This window comes from Oratosquilla oratoria, chromosome 15 (assembly GCF_046742065.1).
Source record: "Oratosquilla oratoria isolate Oo_2021 chromosome 15, ASM4674206v1, whole genome shotgun sequence".
Taxonomy (NCBI): domain Eukaryota; kingdom Metazoa; phylum Arthropoda; class Malacostraca; order Stomatopoda; family Squillidae; genus Oratosquilla; species Oratosquilla oratoria.
The window spans coordinates 21,355,616-21,360,615 of NC_134791.1; the positions used below are offsets into that span (position 1 = coordinate 21,355,616).

General features: G+C 38.6%; 1 protein-coding gene across 4 annotated transcripts in view; it reads left to right on the forward strand.

Annotated features, from left to right (window-relative positions):
* LOC143033352 (organic cation transporter protein-like) overlaps nucleotides 1–5,000 on the forward strand; it is a 48,453-nt gene that overhangs the window by 11,428 nt on the left and 32,025 nt on the right. For 2 of the 4 annotated variants that reach the window (XM_076198685.1, XM_076198688.1), the window contains exon 1: nucleotides 2,571–2,793. The exons of the other annotated variants lie outside the window; for them this stretch is intronic. The gene's annotated coding sequence lies outside the window, so the exon portion shown is untranslated. Of the gene's footprint in view, nucleotides 1–2,570; nucleotides 2,794–5,000 lie in introns of those variants that run through there. 4 annotated transcript variants of the gene reach the window in all.

Consider the following 5,000-nt stretch of genomic DNA (forward strand, 5'->3'; position numbering starts at 1 on the left):
ACTGCTCTAGTAAACAACAAACCGCAACGGCGGCGTCAGACAGTGTGACACCAGCCTTAAAAGGTCCTCGCCATTCGAGAGACGAAAAGAGACTGGTGACGTCGCAAGAGAGCCAGCCAATGTGAGAGCAGAAAAAGCTGCCAAGTAGTTAGATGCATTAAAATTCATCCCCACGGGAGAGCTATAAAGGGGTTTAACCCCCTAAAAAATATTCATTAGGCCCCCCCAGTCACTTTTCGTATACATTGATTGTCAGAATAAAACTGCAAGTTAGTTTGCAGCTCGGTGCAAACTAATGGGCTTCGAGGATATTCTTTGTTATAAATATATGCCCATAATTCATTATCTTGCAACTTGGTGCCATGGTCCGTACGTGATGTCCAATGCATTCTTGGCCCTCATGATCATAGTCAGTGTCTGGTTTTTCAGCAGTTGTGTTACAACATTGGTGTTTTCCTGTTTCCGTAAGTGCTATACAAGATTAATAATTTTCATTCTTAGCTCTCCAAATATGCAGGAATCCCCTCCCCCAAGTCTAAAATTTTACCTACTGGGTTATCTCCATTCCAACTGATGGAGTATCTAAATTCCCAGACCTGACCAGAATGTTAATTCACTCTAGGTGGTCTGTCCTTGGTAGTCCACAACCCAATTTTCTCCTGCTGCTGAGGAAACACCAATAGGATCGAAAATGCAATCTGGTCAAACTATCTCCTCGCGCGCATAATTGTGTTATATGTATACACAGGTTTGTGTCTCTTGCCTGGGCACACTGTTTTCACTCGCGCTCGCGTGTTTGTGCGTGCATACGTGTGTTATCTCCATGTTCAGTTTTGCTTAAATGTCTTTTAATAACCCATGATATTCGTATACAAATATAGCTTTTGCTGCATTTTTTTCAGTATGTTCTGTACATAACCTATATTACGGTATAGATTATTTTCTCATGTGGAAATATAAGTAACTCCTTAAAATAGATTATATTTTCATACTGACCAGTATGGAATGGTTAAGAGATTTTATGAACACGGCTGTAATTGTCCACACGTAACAAGATTGATGGTAATAATGATCTCCAAATTGTTGCTCGCGAGCGCCACGACACCCTTAGAACTATCGTGCCGCTAGCTAGTGTTTACCAGGGAAATTTATTTTATTAGTCTTATATTTATATTTATCATCATCATTCATTATTATTTTATATCTATTATTGTTATCATCTATTGTTTTATTACATTTATTATTGTTAATGAAAAATATCTTATTACATCTATTATTATAATTTTTTTTTTTTTTTTTTTTATTAGTTTTTATTCATGTCTTTTTCTTTGGCGCCCGACGTTGCATCTACAACGAGGGAAATTAATCGCAGCGTACAAAAGTTTGGTGTGACTGATGTACAGAATTTCCCTGCTTAACCACTTCCGCAATGGAGTGACAATTGTAATTCTGTTCATATCCGTGACGACCTCTCGCCCTTGTGATGGTGCCTGCCCAGGGTCACCTGCAAAGCACTGTCTCGGTGTCGACAAGGTGGCAGCACACTAGACTAACATGTTACTTACTTTTGCTATTTCGTTTGAGTAGAAACGACTTCGGTTACAACATTCTAGACTTCCGTAAAGACATCTCAACAATATGTCTAACATTCGTTTTAGTTTAAATTCTCTTAGTTCGTCATTCAGCTTCTCACGCAAGAATGACTTGCCATTTAGAAATTTGGAAAAAAAACATCATAACTGAAGTCGTTTCTACTCAAACGAAGTAGCAAAAGCAAGTAGCATGCTTGCGAGAAATGCCTAGTGTGCCACCACCTTTAGGTTATTAGAATTCAACGGATCCGGCTCCCGGGGTCAAGCCCGGGTATAAATGAGGCGGGGACAGGATCCTTTTCGCCATTTGTGCTCGCCGTGTTGTCGACAACAGAAGAGAGGTTGTTGTTGTTGCTGCTGTTGCTGTTCTTCTTCTACTTCTTCTCCTTCTTCTACTACTTCTTCTTCTTCTTCTTCTTCTTCTTCTTCTTCCTTTTCCTCTACTTCTTTACTTCTACTTCTATTTTTACTTCTTCTTCATCTTCTACTTCTTCTACTTCTTTACTTCTTTACTTCTACTTTTTCTTCTTCTTCTCCTTCTTCTTCTTCTTCTTCTTCTTCTTCTTCTTCTACTCCTTTTTGTTCTTCTTCTTGTTCCTCTACTTCTTCTTCTTCTTGTTCTTCTACTTCTTCTTCTTCCTCTTCTTCTTCTACTTCTTCTTTTTCTTTTTTCTTCTTCTTCTTCTTCCTTTTCTTCTTCTTCTTCTTCTTCCTTTTCTTCTTCTTCCTTTTCTTCTTCTTCTTCCTTTTCTTCTTCCTTTCCTTCTTCTTCTTCTTCTTTTTCTTCTTCTTCTTCTTCTTCCTTTTCTTTTTCTTCCTTTTCTTCTTCTTCTTCTTCTTCTTCTTCTTCTTCTTCTTCTTCTTCTTCTTCTTCTTCCTTTTATTCTTCCTTTCCTTCTTCTTTTTCTTCTTCTTTTTTTTCTTCTTCTTCTTTTTCTTCTTCCTTTTCTTTTTCTTCCTTTTATTCTTCTTCTTTTTCTTCTTCTTTTTCTTCTTCCTTTTCTTTTTCTTCCTTTTCTTTTTCTTCCTTTTCTTCTTCTTCTTCTTCTTCTTCTTCTTCTTCTTCTTCTTCTTCTCTTACTTCTTCTTCCTCGGATGCCAGAGGACCAAGAATCGCGCCGCACCATTTGCATTCGGGACACATCGAGGGTCGCGGCGTGCGGTGGATCTTTCCCTTGAACACCTTTAAAACGTCATAGAGGTATATTACCAACCTAATCGTTCATAAATTAATTTACTTGGTTACTTTTTATTTGTGTATCTTTCTAATTTATGTTTTTTATCTGTCTCTTGATTTATCGGTTTCTTTAATTATTCATTTCTTTATAAATTTATTTTTCATTCATTTGCTTCTTCATCTGTTTAGTTAATCGTTTATTTAGAGAGTAAAGAAGGAATACTGAACATGGTAATCCTGCAAGACGGACGTCAGAGAGAGTCATCTCCCTACCGCCCGTCTTCAGAACCAGTAAACGCCCTTGCCACCACCTGGAGGTGCAACCCCGAGGGGCCGACACTCGGTTTTCGGAAAGTGGGGGCACAGCGATGTCACAGGGCGCTTCCATATGACATCACAGCGTCCCCACGCTGCTTTCCAAAGACTCGAAGTATATTATATATATATATATATATATATATATATATATATATATATATATATATATATATATATATATATACATATACAGTATACACACACACACACACACACACACACACACACACACACACACACACATATATATATATATATATATATATATATATATATAAATATATATATATATATATATATATATATATATATAAATGAGAGTCATCCCGATGTTGGAGTTTATTTCCCTCGCTCGCAGGTGCCTTCAACCAATCAGTCGTCTCCGTTGCCGTGACATCACCGCACTCGGTTAATCAGTTGTCTCCATTGCCGTGATGTCACCACTCTTTCAGCAAATTAGGGGCCGGAGGGAACGTGTCCCCTTGAGGGATTTCCGTTTTCCGGTCCGATTTAGATCGATATCAACAGGAATTCTTTTATTAGTATATAGAAACCAAGAACAGTACAGACGATGAAAATCTACGGGCTCACACTACAAGAAACCTCTCTGAGCTCACCTTCACCATAGAAGACAGCGTTGAAAGAGCTTTGTCCTTCCTTGACCTATTTGTGAAACAAACTGAAAAGTCTTTTAACACAGAAGTATACACCAAATCCACCAACCCTGGATACTGCCTCAATTTTTAAGTGAGTGCCTTCAGAAATGTAAGGACTCTCCTATCGGCGCCTACATCCGTAGAGCATTCACCCACTGTAGCACCCGGAAACAAGTACACAATAAAATTGAGCGCTCAACAATGGCTTCAGTGAGAAAGGCATCAGCCACCAGACTAAGATGATAATGAAGAGCTGGTATAATGGTAATAACAATAACCATAATAAGGAAAAATTACCATCTAATACAAATCCCCCTTTATATCAGCCTACAAAGAAGAAGAACGCATAATGAAACAAATCTTCCAGAAAAACATCAAACAAGTCAACCCAGAAAAAATACTTAGCATAATGATTTATCATAAAAAAAACTCCTACTCAAGAAAAACCCACACTATGAAAGGAAGGAACTTCAGAAGTCATATGTCATCTATATGTACCCAAGTGAACTGTGAAGCCATCCCTCCTCATATATTGGTATGACGACAATGAGGTTATCCCGTCGCCTTTTATATCATCTTACATCAGGAGCCCCTAAAAACCACTTAAGAACTGAACATGATATAGTCCTAACTAGAAATATGCTAGAAGAAAACACAGAGATTTTGGATATATGTATAGACGATAAATGCCTCCCAATCTTAGATGCATTATATATCAAAGTCTTGAGCCCAAACTTAAGCATAGAAGCAGAGGACCTCAAGGCCCTTCGAAGCATGCAACAAACTACCACAAACCCAACCATGCAACAAACCGCCACAAACTCAAGCATGCAACAAACTGCCACAAACCCAAGCATGCGACAAACTGCCACAAACCCAAGTATGGGACAAAACACCACAAATCCCAGTATGGGACAAAACGCCACCGTACCAAGAATGCAACCTTTTGTTATAACCCGAAACTGGAGGCTCCTCCAAACATATGACAACCCGGTAACCTCTTCCAGCTATCCAGTAACCTCTCCCAGTTATTCGGTAACTTCCCCCAGTGAAGAGCAAGTATGAACTTTAACATATAGAATGAAATATTATCACACCATTCATCGGACCATTCTATCCTAACCAGAGAGAAAGAATATCCTAAGTTACTGAAGATGGATCTTGTGCCCGAAATCGCGATTTGGCAATAATGACTACCTCCAGTGAAGTCATAAACCTCCTTTCAAAGGGGAATAGGTCCATAGTAAGGCATATGGA